The sequence below is a fragment of the Rutidosis leptorrhynchoides genome, chromosome 10 (genome assembly GCF_046630445.1).
Source record: "Rutidosis leptorrhynchoides isolate AG116_Rl617_1_P2 chromosome 10, CSIRO_AGI_Rlap_v1, whole genome shotgun sequence".
Lineage (NCBI taxonomy): Eukaryota > Viridiplantae > Streptophyta > Magnoliopsida > Asterales > Asteraceae > Rutidosis > Rutidosis leptorrhynchoides.
Window position 1 is genome coordinate 236181354 of NC_092342.1, and position 22021 is coordinate 236203374.

General features: G+C 32.3%; 2 long non-coding RNA genes across 4 annotated transcripts in view; one reads left to right on the forward strand and one right to left on the reverse strand.

Moving 5' to 3' along the window:
• The window catches only part of LOC139873330 (uncharacterized), a 44523-nt gene extending 30135 nt beyond the window's left edge, over positions 1 to 14388 (forward strand). Inside the window, exons 3-4 of the long non-coding RNA XR_011767310.1 lie at positions 13458 to 13568; positions 14128 to 14388. This is a non-coding gene — a long non-coding RNA (uncharacterized lncRNA). The remainder of the gene's footprint in view (positions 1 to 13457; positions 13569 to 14127) is intronic.
• Positions 14389 to 18032: 3644 nt separating this feature from the next.
• LOC139873329 (uncharacterized) lies at positions 18033 to 21392 on the reverse strand. Of its 3 annotated transcripts, XR_011767309.1 has the most exons (7): positions 21188 to 21392; positions 20756 to 20864; positions 20053 to 20233; positions 18912 to 19141; positions 18721 to 18823; positions 18469 to 18614; positions 18033 to 18135 (listed from the first exon to the last, which is right to left on the reverse strand). It is a non-coding gene; the product is annotated as an uncharacterized lncRNA (long non-coding RNA). The 3 variants fall into 3 exon arrangements; XR_011767307.1 differs by having other exon boundaries at positions 18721 to 19141; XR_011767308.1 differs by having other exon boundaries at positions 18721 to 19141; positions 20756 to 20909.
• Positions 21393 to 22021: the final 629 nt, after the last annotated feature.

Consider the following 22021-nt stretch of genomic DNA (forward strand, 5'->3'; position numbering starts at 1 on the left):
CTTGTTGTTATATCACATTTATTTTGCATCTTGTCGTCAAAATTAGTTGCTTTTGCTGAACTTAATGCCAGTCTTTGAAAATGCGTTGTTTTACCCTGTTGTGTATATAAGATAAACTGCAAACATATATACATATTTTTGAAGTTTGGTATATTACCCCACATTCAAAAATTATTAAAATCTAATAATAAAAGTTAGAAAATTATAAAAAACTATTACAATATTAACATAAGTATTAAATGTATCAACATTACAAATTATAAAATAAATAAAACTAAGTAGACTATGGATGATACTGATACCAGTAGGGGTTCCATGCATAACCGTATGTGTTATAGAATGCTTCGGCTGGGTTATACGTAGGATACGGTGGTTGGATCTCTATAGACCAGGGAGGAAATACGGGCGATTGAGTAGGAATATAGTTTCTACCTATTTGTTGGCAATAAGCTATGATTTGGTTTTGATGACCTTGCCAATCTTCAAATGCTCGATGTCTAGCATTTTCATACTCTTGTGAAGCTATAAACCTTTGCATTTCTGTCATATCATTTCCCCCTCCCACATTACCTGGCTGTTGGTTTCTCTCAACCTGTGGATGTCTACCATGGTATTGTACTGCGGCGTTATTTCGCCTCTTCAAAACCTTCGCACCATGGTATACATTTAAACCTATTGTATCGCGGGGTTCTGGTTCTTCGACTAATAATCCCCCCCAACTTATATCCACACCGAGATATTCAGCAATCAAAGTAATAAATATACCACCTCCTATTATGCTATGCGGTCTCATCCCCCTAACCATAGCTGATAAATAATAACCCACACAATAAGGTATACTTACAGCGCTTTGTGGGTCTCGAATACACATGTGGTAAAACAAATCCTGTTCATTTACCTTTTCCTTATTCTTACCTCTTTGTGTAATCGAATTAGCTAAAAATCTATGAATTACTCTTAACTCTGCTCTATCTATATCCAAATAAGAGTAATTTCCCCCTTTGAATCGGTGATGGCTAGTCATTTGACTCCATACATCATGCGTATCAAAATTTTCGTCTATCTTTCTACCATTTAGTATCAACCCTCTACAATCGACAGATGCTAACTCCTCAGGCGTATATATACGTAAAGCCTGAGCCATGTCTAGTAAAGACATGTGGCGCATCGAACCTCCTAACAAAAATCTAATAAAAGATCGATCGGTTAAACTAGCAACCCGATCATTTAATTCTATACTACACAACAATTCTTCACACCATACATTATATACAGGTCTACGCATGTTGAATAACCGTACCCAATCGTTAAAAGTAGAATTACCATACCTCTGTGCAAGTAATTTCCTAATTGGCCCGGTCAATTCTACAGCTTCTAATGGTCCCCATTCTATGACCCTAGGTACTTCAACAGCTTTAGAATGAAGAGTATACAAACCCCTTTGGTATTTTGGATAATCTATCCAAAGTCTGTCAAATCTCAGGTTCGGGTGCAAATCTTTCAAGTGCATATCAGAAAATGTCATGACTGGATGAGGTATATCTTGTTTGTAGTAGTTATCCACCTCCTGTTGTTCCGCATTCTTAGCAGGAGCATTGCGAGCTTGGGATGAAGATTCACCCCTTTCAGTCTGCAAAACACATCAAACACAATTTTTGTGCATCCAAATATGCATTAGTGTCAGCAAAATCATCAATCAAAATAATTACAATGACATGTTTAATTTATATCAAACTTAAGCTCATTTTCATATTTTCATCAAATCTACACTTTTTCAAATAAGCATATACGAAAATGTTCGCCAAGTTCATAAGCATTCAACTCAAATAACATGTCAAAATAATCATTACTAGCAATTAAACAAGTTTCAAATGGCATTATCTCTCAAAAATCAAGTTTGTGAATTTTAGACTTGAAAAAGTCCACTTTAATTCTCAAAATCATGTTTAGGCTCAAAGTTTGGATCATTTAACTACCTAAACATGTTACACTACTTAATTTAGCAACAATTCATGACAAAAATCGACCATAACCTGTTTATATCAAAAAGCCCCAAATTTGCTCAAGAACACAAACCCTAGATTACTCAAAATTTGAAGTTTAAGGCTTCTAATCATGTTAAATAGCATCAATCTAGGTTATTCAAGCATAATACATAAACAATTTAAACATAATTACACTAAAAAGCATCAAAATCAAATTGGGTATAAAATTGCTCAAGAACACCAATTTTCGGATTAAATGGTGTTTAGGTGTAGAAATTTACCGTTTTTCTTGAGTAATTCCTTGATAGCATCCTTCTCAACATGATTTTAGTAAAAGATTTGATGATTAACGGTGAAAAATTGTGAATTTGGGAGGTCTTTTTCGTGTATTTTCGCAGTATTTTCGCAGTTTTTGTGGTGTGTTGGGTTGTGCAACTGATCAGTTTTGGCGTTTTATTTTTTTCCTGTATTTTGGTCCCTCCGCGAGTCGCGGTGTTTGACCCTTCAAACTCCGCGAGTCGCGGAGTTTGTATTTTTTTTTTTTTTTAAACATCTTATACTAATTAAAACAATTAAGTAATTAATTTTAAAATTTTGTTTCCCTTGTTATTTAGGATGAGGTCGTTTCGGATCGATGTCCTAGTCCGTCCTTCGACAAAATTTTAAAATTTGTCTTTTTGTAGCGATTGTTTTAAAAGCTAAGATTTTTGGGTTTTTTTTTAATGTTTTTGGTATACTTTAATTCAATAAGATTAAAAATAATGATAATAAAAGTTCTCGTCCCTCCCTCGGGTAAAGCAATTTCGGTTCAACGACCTAGTCTTCAACTTACGACGAATTTTAAAAATCATATTTTTAACTTAATGAGATAAAGTAAATTTTTGTTTTTAAATTTACACCAAACTTAAAATAAAAATACATAAAATTCAAATTTAATATTAAAAATTCACACCAAACTTAAAATTTGAAATGCATAAAATTAAAAATTCTTATTTTAAAAATTAAAAATTCACACCAAACTTAATTTAAAAATTCATATTATAAAATCACACCAAACTTATATTATATTTTTCAAATATTTACAATTTTAAATATATTGTTTTTACAAAGTTTACAATATTAATTTAAGATTTATATATTAATTTTAAAAACATGGTAAAAATAAAATTAAAAATCTTTTTGGCTTTTTATCCCACTTTAATCAATCAAATATTATCAAAAATATGCGCCCCTCTTTTCGGTAAAGTAATTTCAGTTCCATAACCTAATTTAACTCATGACGAATTTTTGAAATATTTTGGGTTGATTGATTAAAGATATTTATACCTTAAGAATAAATGTTAAATTTCGCCGTGATGTAATAAATTTTTGAATGATATCAATAATTTCGGTCGCCAAACCTAATTTTATTCAATACCAATTTAATACTTTATAGCGAACAAATTAGCGTTTATTATCGAAAGGTTAAAAATAAAAAATAAAAACTGTACAGACTTACCTGTGAGATAGTATTCTTAGTTATATGATCTATCCCATTCATAAGATAGTCGGTTTAATTGGTTTTCCATGGCTACATAGGCGTAACCTCGAGCATTCAGTGTTTTTTCTTCTAAACATATGAACGGTCCGTCTCTGCATAAAGTAACAAATTCGGTATTTGAATAGGTTTGATTATTTGAACATTTACCTCCATGTGACCATTTTCCCCATTTGTGACATCTTTCCAGGTGTCGTGCTCTTCTTTTTGCTGCGAATTTTGATTATCCTTTACCAAATTGTAACTTATTATCTTCGCATCTGGATTCTTTTCTTACTCCGTCCAATCTTTCTCTGATTACTGATACTATTTCACTCGGTAGTGTGTCATTATTACGTTTAGTGATCAAAGCGTGTAGCATTAGACCATGGTTTAGTTCACAGGCAGTCTTCATTTCGTAAAAACCTAAAAAAAAATAAAAATTCAGAATGGGGGAGAAGACTAGTTCTTTAGGGTCTGCTAGGGAAAGACCATTCGGGTTCCATTTTCGAGAACTACACGAAAACAGACAATCTAACTCTAATAGAAATACATAAAATCCTTTAAAGATTTGATTCTCCCCACACTTAGTTAGCTGTGGTATCGAAATTGTGATTAACTTCGTTGTCAACTTCCATTGGACTATCTATGTAGTGTTTAACTCTGTGACCATTAACTTTAAATTCAATCCCATTTGAATTTATTAATTCTATCGTTCCGTATGGGAAAACTCTTTTGACTATGAATGGTCCAGACCATCTTGATTTCAATTTTCCAGGAAATAGCTTGAATCGTGAATTGAAAAGAAGAACTCTGTCTCCTTCTTTAAATTCTTTTAAACTTCTAATTCTTTTATCATGCCATTTCTTCGTTCTTTCTTTATAGATTAACGAATTTTCGTATGCTTCATGTCTTAATTCTTCTAATTCGTTTAGTTGACTTAATCGTAGACGTCCAGCTTCATGTATATCAAGATTACATGTCTTCAAAGCCCAAAATGCTTTGTGTTCAATTTCTACTGGAAGATGACATGCTTTTCCGTAAACGAGTCTAAAAGGTGTGGTTCCAATTAGAGTTTTGTAGGCTGTTCTAAAAGCCCAGAGTGCATCCTCCAATTTAATGGACCATTCCTTCGGATTTGATCCTACGGTTTTCTCTAGAATACGTTTTAAAGCTCGGTTGGTATTTTCAACTTGTCCACTTGTTTGTGGATGATAAGCAGTGGAGATTTTATGAGTTACTCCATATCTTTTGAGAACGTTTTCAAGTTGATTGTTACAGAAATGAGTACCCCGATCACTTATTAAAGCTTTCGGTGTTCCAAACCTTGCAAAAAGACGTTTTAAAAAGTTGACTACAACTCGTGCATCATTAGTTGGGAGAGCTTGTGCTTCCGCCCATTTAGATACATAATCAATGGCAACGAGAATGTAGAGATTATTATGAGATTTTGAAAATGGACCCATAAAGTCAATACCCCAAATGTCAAATACTTCACATACTTGAATGACATTTTGTGGCATTTCATCACGTTGACTTATTTTTCCGGCCCTTTGACAAGCATCACAGGATTTGCAAAGAAGGTGTGCGTCTTTGTAAATTGTAGGCCAATAGAATCCAGCTTCATAAACTTTTCTTGCTATTAATTGAGGCCCATAATGCCCTCCTGTTGGTCCTTTGTGACAATGGTTTAAAATTTTACTAGCTTCATCTCCGAATACACATCGGCGTATTATTTCATCTGGACAACTTTTAAACAAATGTGGATCTTTCCAGAAATAGTGTTTTATATCACTGAAGAATTTCTTTCGTTTTTGGTACGACAATCCTTTTTCAAGGAATCCGCAAACTAAGTAGTTTGCATAGTCTGCAATCCATGGGATTTCATTATAATCTATCTTCAATAGATATTCATCAGGAAAGTTGTCTTGTATGGCCGATTCATTTAGAACTTCTAATTCGGGATTTTCAAGACGAGAAAGATGATCAGCGACGAGATTTTCTGCTCCTCTTTTATCTCGAATTTCAATATCAAACTCTTGTAAGAGTAAGATCCAACGGATTAATCTTGGTTTGGCATCTTGTTTCGAAAATAGGTATCTAAGAGCAGAATGGTCGGTATAGACCACCGTTTTAGCTAGAACGAGATATGATCGAAATTTGTCAAAAGCAAAGACAATAGCAAGGAGTTCTTTTTCAGTAGTTGTATAATTTGTTTGTGCTCCTTGTAACGTCTTACTAGCATAATAAATAGGTTGAAATCGTTTTTCAATCCTTTGTCCTAAAACGGCTCCCATTGCAAAATCACTTGCATCGCACATTAGTTCAAATGGTAGATTCCAATTTGGTGTTATCATGATCGGCGCATTAGTGAGTTTCTCTTTAAGAATATTAAAAGATTTGATACATTCATCTGAAAAGATGAATTGAGCATCCTTTTCTAGGAGTTTATTCATAGGAGTGGCAATTTTAGAAAAATATTTTATGAAACGTCGGTAAAAACCGGCATGCCCTAGAAAACTCCTAACTCCTCTAACATTGGTGGGATGTGGAAGTTTAGCAATTACATCTACTTTAGCTCTATCCACTTCAATTCCTTCTTTTGAAATTTTATGACCAAGAACGATGCCTTCTTTAACCATAAAATGACATTTCTCCCAATTAAGAACTAGATTTGATTGTTCGCATCTAATAAGCATTCGTTCAAGATTAGCTAGACATGTTTCAAATGTATCACCGAAGACTGAAAAGTCATCCATGAAAACTTCCATGCATTCTTCTATCATGTCGTGAAAAATCGCCATCATACACCTTTGAAAGGTTGCAGGGGCGTTGCAAAGTCCAAATGGCATGCGTTTGTAAGCAAAAGTACCATAAGGGCACGTGAATGTGGTTTTCTCTTGATCTTCGGGTGCTATTGGAATTTGAAAATATCCGGAAAATCCATCAAGAAAACAATAGTAACTATTTCCGGCTAATCTTTCCAACATTTGATCAATAAAAGGTAAGGGAAAGTGATCTTTTCTGGTGGCGTCATTTAATTATTTTCTATAATCAATACATACACGCCATCCTGTTACAGTCCTTGTAGGAATAAGCTCATTTTTCTCATTTGTAATGACAGTCATGCCACCCTTCTTAGGCACGCATTGAACTGGGCTTACCCATGGACTATCAGAAATTGGATAAATTAGACATGCGTCTAGTAGTTTAATAATTTCTTTCTTAACTACATCTTGCATATTAGGATTTAGTCTTCGTTGGCATTGCACACACGTTTTATTACGTTCTTCCATAAGGATTTTATGTGTGCAATACGAAGGACTTATTCCTTTAATATCATGAATCTTCCATGCAATAGCTGGTTTATGAGCTTTCAACACAGAAATGAGTTGTGATTTCTCATTTTCAGTAAGAGAAGATGATATTATTACAGGTAATTCAGATTCACCATGTAAATAAGCGTATTCCAAATGGTTTGGAAGTAGCTTTAACTCTAATTTCGGAGGTTCTTCTATTGATGATTTATATCGATATCTGTCTTCTTCTTTTAGCATTTGAATTTCTTCTGTTGTTGGTTCATATCCATTGGCCATAAGTGTAGCTAACATTTCAGCTTCATCAATTTGTTCAGTTCCTTCTCCTAAAGAACATTCTCCTGTTCCTTGTAATTCTGGAAATTCTTCTAATAATTCTGCATGTGCATCTATAGTTTGAATATAATAACATATATCATCTGCAGATTGTGGTTCTTGCATTGCTCTATCAACTGAAAAGGTAACACTCTTGTCCTCTATACTTAGGGTCAATTTCTTACCGAACACGTCTATCATTGCTTTAGCCGTGTTTAAGAATGGTCTTCCTAATATGAGAGGAACTTGAGAATCTTCTTCCATGTCCAGAACAACAAAATCTACTGGAAATACTAAAGTACCAACTTTAACTAGCATGTTCTCCATTATCCCTCTAGGATATTTTATTGATCGATCGGCTAGTTGTATGCTTATTCTTGTTGGTTTCAATTCTCCAAGGTCTAGTTTAGCGTATAGTGAATACGGCATTAAATTTATACTAGCATCTAAGTCTGCCAATGCTTCTATTGAACTAAGACTACCCAGAAAACATGGAATTGTGAAACTTCCTGGATCAGATAGTTTTTCTGGTATCTTATTCAACAGCACTGCTGAACAATTAGCGTTCATAGTAACAGCCGAGAGTTCTTCCATTTTCTTTCTATTCGTGATCAGATCTTTCAAGAATTTAGCATATCTAGGCATTCCTGAAATCACATCAATGAAAGGAAGATTTACATTTATCTGTTTAAACATATCCAAGAATTTGGATTGCTCGGCTTCAAGTTTCTCTTTCTTCATTTTACTCGGGTAAGGAAGTGGTGGTTGGTATGGTTTAACATAAGGTTTAGCCTTAACTGTGTTATCTTCGTTAACCTTCTCAACTACCGGTTCTTTTTCCTTATCATGATCAGGTTGTGGTTCTTGTGGAGTAGGAATAGCTTCATCAGAAGTTACAGGTATTTCAGGTGGTTTAAGTGTTGTACCACTTCTTGTGGTAATAGCTTTAGCTGTTTCATTCCGGGGGTTAGCATTTGTATCACTAGGTAGACTTCCCGGTTTTCTTTCACCTATTAATCTTGCTAGGTTACTTACTTCTTGTTCCAAGTTTTGAATAGAAGCTTGTTGATTTCTAAATGCTTGAGCATTTTGTTCATTAGTTTGTTTTTGAGATGTGAAAAACTGCGTTTGAGTTTCAACTAGCTTCGTCATCATATCTTCTAAATTCGGATTTTTATCATCGGGTTGTGGTGGTTTGTTTTGAAAATTAGGTCTTTGCTGGTTGTAATTATTGTTGGACACTTGTTGATTGCTAGGACCTTGTTGGTTGTTGTATGGAATATTTCGATTATAATTCTGGTTTTGATTGTAGATCGGTCTTGGCGGTTGATAATTATTTTGATAATTATTTCCAGGCCTTTGGTTTATGTATGAAATATTCTCTCTTTGTTCCATTGTTAATTCAATACTAAGACAATCTTTTGTCAAATGTGGTCCTCCACACTGCTCACAACTAATTCGTATTGAGTGAATATCGTTAGTCATCTTTTTCATTCGTCTCTCGACAGCTTCTATCTTTGCGGAAATGGAATCTAAGTCATGGTTAGAATCAGCTCTAGCTGCTTTAGATGATCTAACGATATCTTTTTCTTGGTGCCACTCATGTGAGTGGGAAGCAGTGTTATCAATAATTTTATAAGCATCAGTTTCGGTTTTCTTCATAATGGAACCACCAGCTGCTATATCGATGTCTTTTCTTGTAGTGATGTCGCATCCTTGGTAGAATATTTGTACTATTTGACAGGTGTCTAAACCATGTTGCGGACATCCTCTTAATAACTTTCCAAATATTGTCCACGCCTCATATAGAGTTTCATTCGGTTTCTGTGTGAACGTAACAATTTCTCCTTGAAGTCTTACGGCTTTAGATGCAGGAAAGAATTGTTTAAGAAATTTTTCAACTAAAATATCCCATGTATCAATCGCCCCTTCAGGTAACGATTCCAACCAATCTTTGGCTTCTCCCTTTAAAGTCCAGGGAAATAACATGAGATATATCTGTTCATCCTCAACTTCTCTTATTTTAAATAGAGTGCAGATCCTATTAAAGGTACGAAGATGTTCATTTGAATCTTCCTTCGGCGTACCACTAAATTGGCATTGATTAGTCACCATGTGTAGAATTTGTCCTTTGATTTCATAATCTAGCGCCTTAATGTCAGGATGAGTAATTGCGTGACCTTGGCCAGTGCGTTTAGCTCTCATTCGGTCTTCCATATTTAAAGGTTCCAGATTCTCCAAAATTGAATTTGTTGAATCGGAATCACTAGAGGATTCTGATTTAATGGTTCGTTCCTCAACAATCTCTGTTTGAATGATTGGTGGTTCCGGAGGAAAATTTAATGGTTCAGGATCTATGAATCGTCCCTGAATATTCTCCGGATTCTCAATTGTGAGGTCGGGTTCAAAAAATGGATTATCGGAAATTTGAACCGGAGTACTTGGTCGACTGGATGACGATTCTAAAGAAAAATCAACGGCGGTAATATTTGCTAAATGTCTTGATCTAGTTACAGGTGGTGAACGTACAAAAGGTGGTGAACGTCTTGCTCGGTGCATTCACTGAATATCCTATTAGTTTTTTAAAAAGGAAAGAAAAATTATATAAGTTATCCAATTAATAGACTTTTCTGATTTTGCCCACGTTTCGAATAGCCAAAAGATGCAGCAGAGGGGCAGGATTCGTTTGGTCTCAATATAATTGAGGACTGTTTGGCTCCAATAACCCGGTCCACGTACAAATCCAACTATTACTACGAACCAGAAAATTTTGATATCTATTAATTTAACCACTTAAAATAAATTTTCGTAATTTTAAGAAATTTAGATAAGAAGTAGAATAAAAATCTATATCCTAAAACTAGAATGACGAGAAATAAGAAAGAAAAAGAGTGCGTCGGAAAAAGGTCGAAAAATAAAAATAAGAAAGAAAAAGAGTGACTTATAGAACTTAAAAACACTCGACTAACCCAACCTTATTACTATCACTAACTTAAAATTATAATCGCAAATTGAGATTACTAATTGGAATGATAATTGATACATAGGTAAAAGGCGTCTAAAAATATTAAAGCTTACAAGTAAAACTATATCCCAAATGGAAATATCTTAAAAAGAGGTACTAAAACTTAAAAAGGCGTCACAAAATTCTAAGCACCTAAATCTTAGTCTAAAGAAAAAGCACTTAAGGAATTTTACGGCAAAGCCTAAAAATCTAGAAGTAAAAAAATAACTATGGCAAAAATTATATCTTAAAACTAAATACGAGCGAAAAATACAAATATTACGCTAAAATAATTAAAAAGGGACCAAATATAAAAATATACAAAAAGTTGTAAAAAGTACAATATTTATAAAAATATTATTTTTATATTATTTATTTTATTAAACTATTAATTTTATATTTTAATTAAACTAATTTAACTAAAATACAATTTAATTTAAAAACTTAAAACTAATTATAATAATAAATAAGTAATTAGGGTTAATAATAATAAATAAATAATAATTATCCCGTATTTAATGCTGATTAGGGTTTCTGTCACGTGTGTCAGGGAGGCTCCGCGAGTTGCGGTATTCGAAGCTGTAAACTCCGCGAGTCGCGGGGTTCCAAAATTCAACTCAGGTACAGGATTTAATTCGACGTTTTTTTTATGTTTTAATAAAAACAAAATATTTAAATAAAACTTATATTTTTATAAAATAAAAATAAAGAAACTTTACAAAACTTAAATATTTAACAAATTCTTAAAAATATTTATATTTTTGTTTTCTTTTTATGTTTTCGAATAATTAAAAACGTATTTTTACAAAAGTGAATTTTAATAAAAGTAAACTAAAAATAAAAATCTTTTTTTTTATTTATTTAGCGTTGCGCTTCCGGCTTTTAAGTTTGATTGTCCCTGGCAGCGGCGCCAAAAATATACTTGATGTTATGCGAGGTGTATATAAAATAGCTATTAAATTTTATAAGGAAATACTATTAAATACGATACAATTTTACACAAGATATTTATTTATTTATAGAATGGATATACTTAAACCTTGCTACAACACTTATAGGCAGTGTACCTAATCGTACAGTAGTGTAGTTTTTAGTAAGTCCGGTTCGTTCCACAGGGAAAATCTTTAAACAAAGCTTAACGCTATATTAGTTTACTTTTATAAAAATACAAATATATATATAAGTAATATTATTATTATAAAGGGGGTTTTTACCGTTTAATGACCGGTTTGTCGATTTTAAAACTTTAGTCGCAGTTAAAACCAAATGTAAAATATTAAATAAATAAAAGACTTAATTTAAAGTGTAAAGTAAATAACGATAATGAAATTGCGAATAATAAAAGTGCGATAAAATAAACTTGCGATAATTAAAAAGTACGATAATTAAAAGTGCAATTAAATATAATAACAATAAAATAAAATGCGATAATTAGAAGTGCAATTAAATATAAAATAAAGGGAATTAAATATGAAATAAAAGAATTATGCTTATTTAAACTTCCGTAATCATGATGTTTGACGTGTTGATTTTAGTTTTATGCCCATGGGTTAATTGTCCTTTGTCCTGGATTATTTAATATGTCCGTCTGGTTTTTGTCCATAACAGTCCATCAGTCATAAATATAAAGTACGAGTGTCCTCATCAAATTATTCTTATACCCGAAGTCAAATATTCCAACTAATTGGGGACTTAAACTGTAACAAGATTTTAATACTTTGTTTAATAATTACACCAGGTTATCGACTGCGTGTAACCCAAGGTTTTAATACTCTGTTATCAATAATGCCAAGTGTCCTTGTACATAATTTCACCCCTATTTTAATAATTCTAGTGGCTATTAATCCATTCCCGTATCCGGTTAAATGAACGATTATTCGTACATATAAATATCCCGCCCATCGTGTCCGATCGAGTGTAAATGGTTATTTATAGGGACGCCCAATTGTAAATCTTTATATTAAAATTAACAAACTATCATTTAGTTAAACAAATATAAAGCCTATTAATAGCCCATAGTCTAATTTCTACAAGTGTCGTTCTTTTGTCCAAACCCCAATTATGGTACAAAGACCAATTACCCAATTTTAGTAATTAGCCCAACATCATGATTACTTCGTTTTAAATAAGCATAATAATAACTTAGCTACGAGACATTAAATTAAAAAGGTTGAACATAACTTACAATGATTAAAAATAGCGTAGCGTTACACGGACAGAATTTCGACTTACACCCTTACAACATTCGCTAACATACCCTTATTATTAGGATTAAAATTAAAATTAAAATTAAAATATAAATTATAAATATAAATATTACGTATATAGATAGAGAGATTGATATATTATGATTTTTTTGCGATCAAACTGCGTTTGCTTTTATAGGGAATTGAGTTCAGGGGGTCTCCGCGAGTCGCGGTACTTTTAGCCTTCGAACTCTGCAAGTCGCGGAGTTCGTTTTTACAGCTCATTCAGCCTTGGCTCTTTGTTTGCCGACGATTAATATAATATATATATAATTTTTAAGAATTATTTATATATTATATTATATTCATGTGCATAGTTGACTTGTAATTTTTAGTCCGTTGCGTCGAGCGTTGAGAGTTGACTCTGGTCCCGGTTCCGGATTTTCGAACGTCCTTGCGTACAATTTAATATTTTGTACTTTGCGTTTTGAATCTTGTACTCTTGTAATTTCGAGACGTTTCTTATCAATAATTGGAACCTCTTTGATTGTATTTTGTACTTTTGAGCTTTTTGGTCGTTTGCGTCTTCAATTCGTCGAATCTGTCTTTTGTCTTCACCTTTTATTATTTAAACGAATATCACTTGTAAATAGAACAATTGCAACTAAAAGCTTGTCTTTCTTGAGGAATAATGTTATGAAATATATGTTCGTTTTTAGCATTATCATTGCTTCTACATGTATTTCTTGAAAACGTTTAAAGAAGTATATTAAGATTAATTATTGCATAAGAGCTCCCTTGAGTAACCTTGATGTTCATTCATTGATATGAGATGTATTAAACCTATATATTGCATAATACTAATTGAGCTCCTTTGAGTAAGCCTGTTTTTCATGGTTGCTACTAATAGTACTCCGTATGAGATAGTGAAGGAATATGAAAACATCACTTCCTGGTAATCAAAGTGATATTTTTTAAAGTTTTTAGATCGTTTTGGGTTATAATTGCGTATAAATGCTACATATGGTGTATAAAGTTTCAGTCCTAGATTCATAATGCAAGTTTTTTCTGTATATTCCAAATGATGTTATAAATGCAACACTGATTCTTTTGTTTTTAATTAATTGTTTTCAGGTTTAAGTAGTCACATACGGATACGTTCGAGTTTATGTAGGTTATGTGTTTCATGGTCTAATATTGAAGTGCTCTGAAATGAAAGCTCTGAAATGCTCCACGTGGTTTAATGTACGTAAGCTCTGAAATGCTCCGCATCGTTTAATGTTAGTGCTTTACTTGGAAATTTTGTTTCAGGTCCCGAGCTTATGTATATTAAGCTTAAGCAAGAACCGAAATAGTTATGGTAAAATTAAATTATAAGATGCTTTTGAACGTGAAGACTTGACACAACCTACTGAATGGCATTTTTTATCTATATTTATACTTTATGGCTATATAGATTGATTGTACCCTTAGCAGTTAGGTGCGTTCAATATATAATATCATCATAATTTAATTAAATACGGATGCATGTAATGGTGACATTTAAATAGTATTGCAGTTGATTCTAATGTTGTGTCCATATGTGTTTGAATTTGACTATACCTATGAACATGTTATGTCGACTAGGAACGGGTGGCTTTAAAGCAGATAAACACTAACATAATCATAGGATGTTTGGATATGTTCATATCCACTACCCTGGCAATATTTCTCAAACTACAATATTGTGTATTTTCTATTATGATCAAGAAAAAAACGTGTATAATGTTTTGATTTGTAGAGCTTTTGGTTGTGTGTAACATAGGATGCTTGCAAGGATGTTACTAAATTTTCGGTAAGACAAAGGAAAATCGAGAAGAGCTTTTGGTTTTGATATAGAGGAAAGCAAAGAAAATGAAGTGCTTTTGAGAGAAAAATTAAGAAGTGCTTTTGATATTTAGTGTTTTTACAATGTCAAACTATGTTATTTGTTGGGTGATAAATTAAGTGTGTCATTTAGTATTCATATACTCCGTGTAAGAAATCTCTGAGTTTATTATATTTTCATGCGGAATATAACCGGAATTCCCCGTTTTTATATTCATTTTCTATTGTTATTATTATTTGTATAAAACTTTAATGATAATATGAGTATATGTTTTTATGATCATTTTTTATTGTTCTTATTTCTCAGTTTTCTTTAAACAAACCCGTGAATTCACGGGTCCTTAAACTAATTATTTTATTTATAGGCGATTTACATTCCCAATTAGTTTTTTATTTTAAAACATTTTAATTATTTACTTTATATAATTTATATACGCCGTAGAATAGTATAAACTCTTAAGTCGATCAGTATCTGACTCCATAACTGCATAACACTTTTGACGGAAGAAAACACCCATCCGACCCGAACGTCAAGGTAAGTACTCTCTTTCAAAGATTTCCTGAATCTATTAGATTTTCTTTGACTTAAGATTCATATACATCATAACTGATAATCGTTTGTATAAAAAGCATTGTAACAATGGTTAGAGTTTCTGCTAGTTATATAGAAAAAACAAATTACATATGTATAACAACATTCATCATAAACTATGTTCATTAGTTGGTAAATCGTTAGCATAATTTGTTTTACTGACTAACAAACATTGTCTTCATGCATCTGATGACAAAAATACAGAATAATCACTTTTAAAGTAAAAAAAAAAAGCCTGACACACGAATGGATTCCATTAGGGTTCAAAAAGGACTTTTTTCTTTTTGATTCTTAAATCCACGTAATATATGGGATTTTTTTTATATATTTAACAAAGTGAATGTTCATTGATATGATCAATTAATGTTTTACAGTTTGTTATTATATATATGCATTTATTTATTACAGCACACATGCAAGTTCATTTTTGAGTAATTTATTGTGTAAATGAAGGTAACATTAGATTAGATTTAGTGTAACATATATTTTGTTAAAAGTATATGCATCTGTAAAATTGCTCAAATTTTGTTATGTTTTGGTAATTCATATGACATGTTCAAGGTCATGGCTGCGTCATATGGATTACCTTCATTCATTGTTGACGTTACCGCTGTTAATACTCATTTCCTAGTACGCTTAATGTATATTTTTGTATCAAACATTCATTGTCCATTCATACCTTTCACTACAAGAAAAACGGGCTTATAGGACCAATTTTTATTTGGTCAAAAATGCGAAAGTCCTATAAAACTACATATTAGGACCATTATTTCAGGGTCCTAACAGGGTCATGGAAAGGGTCCTAACAGACTACTATTTATGACCTTTTAGTAATTGTGTCCTATATGTTGATTGACGGAATTTATTTAGAGTCCTAAAAGGTATAACTAATAGGACACTTTTTCAAAGGTCCTATCATAACTTATGACCTTTTTAAAAAGGGTCCTATAATGGGATTAAATAGGACCTTTATTAATGGTGTCTTATATGTTAATTGACGGCATTTATTTAGGGTCCTAAAAGGTATAACTAATATGACACTTTTTCAAAAGTCCTATCATAACTTGTGACATTTTTAAAAAGGGTCCTATAATAGGATTAAATAGGACCTTTTAGTAATGGTGTCCTATATGTTGATTGACGGAATTTATTTAGGGTCTTAAAAGATATAACTAACATGACACTTTTTAAAGGTCCTATCATAACTTGTGACCTTTTTAAAAAGGGTCCTATAATGGGATTAAATAGGACCTTTTAGTAATGGTGTCCTATATGTTGATTGACGAAATTTATTTATGGTCCTAAAAGGTATAACTAATAGGACACTTTTTAAAGGTCCTATTATAACTTGTGACCTTTTTAAAAATGGTCCTGTAATGGGATTTAATATGACCTTTTAGTAATGGTGTCCTATATGTTGATTGGCGAAATTTATTTAGGGTCCTAAAATGTATATAACTAATAGGATATTATTTAAAGGTCTTATCATAACTTGCGACCTTTTTAAAAAAGGTCCTATAATGGGAATAAATAGGACCTTTTAGTAATCATGTCCTATATGTTGATTGACTCAATTTATATAGGGTCCTATAAGGTATAACTAATAGGACGCTTAGTTTTATGGTCATCATATCGTATAGGACACTTATATTATGGGTTCTATAAAGTACTCTTATACGACATTAAATATTTCGGTCCTATTCATGATTGACGGAATTTATCTAGGGTCCTAAAAGGTATAACTAATAGGACGCTTAGTTTCATGGTCGTAATATCATATAGGACACTTATATTATGGGTTCTATAAGGTACTCTTATACGACCTTTAATATTTCGGTCCTATTTCATGATTGACGGAATTTATTTAGGATCTTAAAATGTATAACTAATGTGACCCTTAGTTTTATAGTCGTAATATCATATAGGACACTTATATTATGGTTCTATAAAGTACTCTTATACGACACTTAGTATTTCGGTCCTATTTCATGATTGGCGGAATTTATATAAGGTCCTAAAAAAGAAAAACTAATAGGACGCTTAGTATTATGATCATGATATCATATAAGACACTTATATTATGGGTTCTATATAGTACTCTTATACGACACTTAGTATTTCGGTCCTATTTCATGATTGACAGAATTTATATAAGGTCCTAAAAAGGAAAAACTAATAAGACACTTAGTATTAGGGTCATAATATCATATATGACACTTATATTATGGGTTCTATATAGTACTCTTATACAACACTTAGTATTTCAGTCATATTTCATGATAGACAGAATTTATATAAGGTTCTAAAAAAGAAAAACTAATTAGACGCTTAGTATTAGGGTCATAATATCACATATAACTTAAGATAAGTCTGCAACAAATGGTTTTGGTTGTTTGTGTTCAGGTGTAAGTGTTTTATGACTTTCTGTTTATCACAAATCGTTGCAGCAGATTGTATTAACGTATTAGTATTTTGAAAGCTTTTTTAAACTCCCAAACGACTGGCTATAAAATGATTGTAGTGTATTGATCAACAATTAACATATCGAACCACTATACAATTTAACGATCATCTAAGGATGAAGTGTTTTAAAATTGAAGTATGATCACCCGATGTAAATTGAAGAATAACTTAAGCATGAATATGAATTAATGAAAAATTGAACCACTCAACCATCAACCAATTAATGGATGTATAATACTGAAAGTAAAGAATCAACATTTCAACAGTACTCAGACATAATTATAAAGTGTAACCAACAATTAAAGCAAATCTTGGAGAAACTTAAAAATAGTTGTATCACTTCTCTCAGAAATACTTGGGTTTCCGATTTTTAAAGAATTCCCGCCAAGAAGACGGATTCCGTCGTAGGTGCCTCTACATGAGCTTCGGTAACCAAATATGAACTTGTAACATATCCACGCTTTGACGACAAAAGTAACCTGTTAGAGTATCGATAACGAAGGTCACGATACACCACGACAGATATACAAAACCAGGATTGAAGCAACATTGTACCTTTATTTCTGAATACCACATCTTGAAATATTAATACCACAATGTTGCAGTCTTCTGTTTTCAATAACTTCCACGTTGAAACTGGAGTTGTATAAATGTAACAAAATAAGACGATAAACCTATTTAAAAGTACAGAAATAGGTAAGTAGAAATAATCAAATAGTTACAAAGTATCGGGTTTAATCATATAAAAGATGTACGAAACTAAATTGAAATATAGCATAGGGAACACATACCGTATACGACAATTATAAAAGATGTAACATATGTGTCTTATGCATAAGTTGTAGAAACTGGTCTACATGATTACCAGCAACACTTTATCGGAAAATTCACCTACAACAAAATAAGAAGCCCATAAGGATCCTAAACTACAAACCCCTCACAAGGATGTTTGAACTACAAACCCCTCAAAAGGTTGTTTGTACAAAAAAGACTCACAAATTATAATAGAGAAACTACAGACCAACACTAGTGAATATAGTCACATTCTAATGAATATAGTAACCAAAAGTGGACAAGTCAATTTAGTTGATTTTCAAAGTTGACAAACGAACTTTCTGAGCAAATCAGCCCAACCCTACCCGACCAGTTTGACACATAGTAAAAGTGACCCACTTATCTCATCGCCTGTATAATCATGGTTGGTTAATGAAATGGTAGTATTACCCTCCAGGATCGGATACATGGTATGAAGAAACGTATGCACCACCTTCGTCTTTAGAGTGAAGACCAACTAAAAGACTATAATCCATGATTGTCTCATGGACCTTCAAAACTCTGAAGAGCTGATTCCAAGTAACTGAAAGCAACACCTGAACACAATATCATATTCTAATCAGCTTACATTTAGTATAAAAGGTGATCACACGTTACATCTGATAAACACAAACAAACTTTGAGAAAAAGTTCGAGTCAAACCAGCTTGTTTAGCTACATCTCCTTTAACCAAAGAAATCTCTGTTTTATTGAAAGTGTCACTGTATGCCAGCAGCTCTTCAGCCAACTCTTTTTTAGCAGGGTCCTACAATTTTTCATAAGACAACTTGTTACCGTTTTGAAACAAAATGTAGAGGAAGGAGGTCAAAGTTAGACTACGACAGATTTTAAACCTTAGTACTAGTAGTAATTTGGGCCTTCAAAGTGATCATCAAGATATCACGACAGACCCAGACTCTCTCCAAATCAAACTACATAATTAAAAACTCATCTCTGTAAAATACTTACATGGAACATACGTAATATTCGTTGCTACAACATTGTTCGGAACAAATTGAAAACCTGGAGTAGGAGCTGCAACTACAAGTAGCAGCAGCAGCAGCAGCAGCAGGCAGAGCAACTGCTGTCCGTGCATGTACCAATATACGCATCATCTCTAAAGTCAGTGATTTATTTTAGAGGTAGCAAGATAGGTGGGTTAAGTAATGTGCTGAAATATGTTTAGGTAAGAAAAACAAATTATGATTCCTTCATCATTTCATTAATTTATATATCTATCAGATTTTGCACATGGCCGGATATTGGGGAGTGCAATTATGTATTATATGTATCTAAATGACTATACATAAGAAAAAACACAAAAGTTACTGAATATATGACTTTTATTACCTCAACAGATAACTTTTAAAGTAAACCCAGAATCATATTTACTTAACTCCTTTTACATCCTTCAATTATAACACAATTCATAGTAAACTCCGTAAATAAATACATGTTTCAAGTTCAACATATATTTCAATCAAAAGAGAGACTAAATTATTAACTATATTCAAGTATTTTCTTTTTTAATTTGTGCATAATTTAATTTTTATGTGTAGGAATCAATAACTCAAATAGGTTTCTAAACACATGCACACATGCATCACGAATATATACAAATAGTCTAGTCTGAGACTTTAACTCACAATCTCAAAATTTATGGATTAACGTCATATCGCTAAGCCAATGACCTTTTGATCAAATATGATAATTTTGAAAAAAATGTCGGTACTAAACTTACTAACATGTATTCATGTCTTATTATAGGTCAATTATAAATTAGTACTTTTAAGTTCATTCTTGTTGAATGATAATTGACACCTACAATTATTCATTTTATCACTTATAAATAACTCCATAAGATTTTGTTATGTGCTAATTTATATATTTTATCATTTCCTTTTAGCTTTCAAAATTTTAAAGTATCTAGCATCCCCTAATATAATCCTAGCTCCGCCCCTGCAAACCATGATAAGGTTTAAGAAAAGTACTCACGGCTTCAAGCCAATGTTGTAAGGCCAAATTTTGAGCCTTTTCATTCTTGGATAGACCCTTCCCCACTTTTTCAGCTCTAGTTCTTGCCCGCGCCCACCGAGAAGTAGCAGTTTCATGTTTTTCAACATTAGAAAACGAAACAGAACTCCAATCTAAGGGTGCAAAATCCAAAGCCTTCCACCTACAACATATCACCAGATTCAGAAACTCAAACTAAAAACGGATTTCATAAATCAAATAAAACATTGACCCTGAGTCAAAGTCAAACTATTGCGCGTTTCTATTAGTAAACAAAATGGTGCATCTTGGATTCAGTTGAAACTAACCATAACTCTTCAACTACTGCACAATCAGCTAGATTCATTCTTGTTCTGTAACTTTTGTATATTTTTTGAACTGTAGTTGCAGCAGCATTGAGTTCACTGACGGAGAGAGGGGAGAAGAATAAGGTTGACCTTTGAGAAGTCAAACCTCTATCATTAAATTCAGAATATTTGGGTTCTTGTTGGAACTTGGTTGTATGCTATAAATTTATTTATTTATTTATTTATTTATTTTTTTTGACAAAATAACGATAACAGTGCTACCTAAAGTGGCATTCAAATTAATAGTGGATTTATGTTTTAGCACATACAACAGTCGTAGCAGTTTTTATAAAGTTTTAATTAGAGTGTAAGTGTTTATTGTAGTGTAAATTTGGAACCTGAGTCTGCAGTTGGTCTGGTCTCTGTGGTCTGCACACTGAGGTGTTGTTTTAATCGGGATGACTTTGTTTCGACACTCGCTACATATTTGGTAATACCATTGTCTTCCTGGTTCCACGTACAATATAACACCATATATCAGACCTCATTCAACTATAAACAAAGCAATGGTTATAAATTACATGTATAGTTAACATACATATGAACTATACATACGATACATCTAACAACGGCAAAAAACACTAGTAGTGCAAACACTAGCAGATTAAGAATACAGGATCAAAAACACATGATACATCTAACAACGGCAAAAAAAAAAAAAAAAAAAAGTACAAAATCCGTATGAACTATACATACCTTATCGAAAAATCTTTGTAATGATAATCGCATAAACTGAAATTGAAATATAAAAGTAGATTAAGAATACATACCCTATCGATTCTTTATTGGCTGATCTTCAATAACAAACACAACATTGTGATTCACGGACCACGTCAATAAGAAATTCAGATTGAAATTGAAATCAAATCCATTTCTTCATCATACAGTGACGTTATAAGTGAGATTTAGGAAAAGTGAGATGTCATCTTGAATTTGAATTTAATCGTGTCTTATTCACGGAGAAATTAGGGTTGTTTTTCATTAGTTTGAACATGATTGAATGGAATTGTAAAAGACCCAGTTGTGTATCTCGTGAGTTTTTTTATAGGTGAGGGGTTTTTTTGTATTTTTTTATGCAATGGGAAAGATTATTATGAAGTAAAGAGGGAACACTAAAATAATTAAAATATGAGAGGGAAATAGTCCGCCAATTGTTAGAGGGAAAGTGAAATCTTTTTGCTGAGATTAAAGAGGGAAGTCCATCGTAACTTCTAGATTATTTTTTTTAAATTATAAATTTACATATATAAGTATATTCAATATCAATGTCTTTTTTAGTTTTTCATATCGATATCAATGCAATATATCTTCATTATTTAGATGGTTTTAAATATCCCGGTCATTGTCTAGATTAGAGCTTTTAATTTTATTTGTTGTTGTCTTAGCGAGCTTAGGTTTTTGTTTATTGTTTTGTTTGCTCGGTTCTTAATAATATACAAAATATATAAATATAAGAATACAAAATTTATTCTATATGGTGAGGGTGAATTTGGTGGTGGTTCGGAGGTCCGGTGGTGATTTGGTGGTCCTATGATGGTTCAGTTTTTCGGAGGTGGTCCAACGGTCCTGTGGTGGTTCGTTGGTATACTAGCGCGATTCAGTAA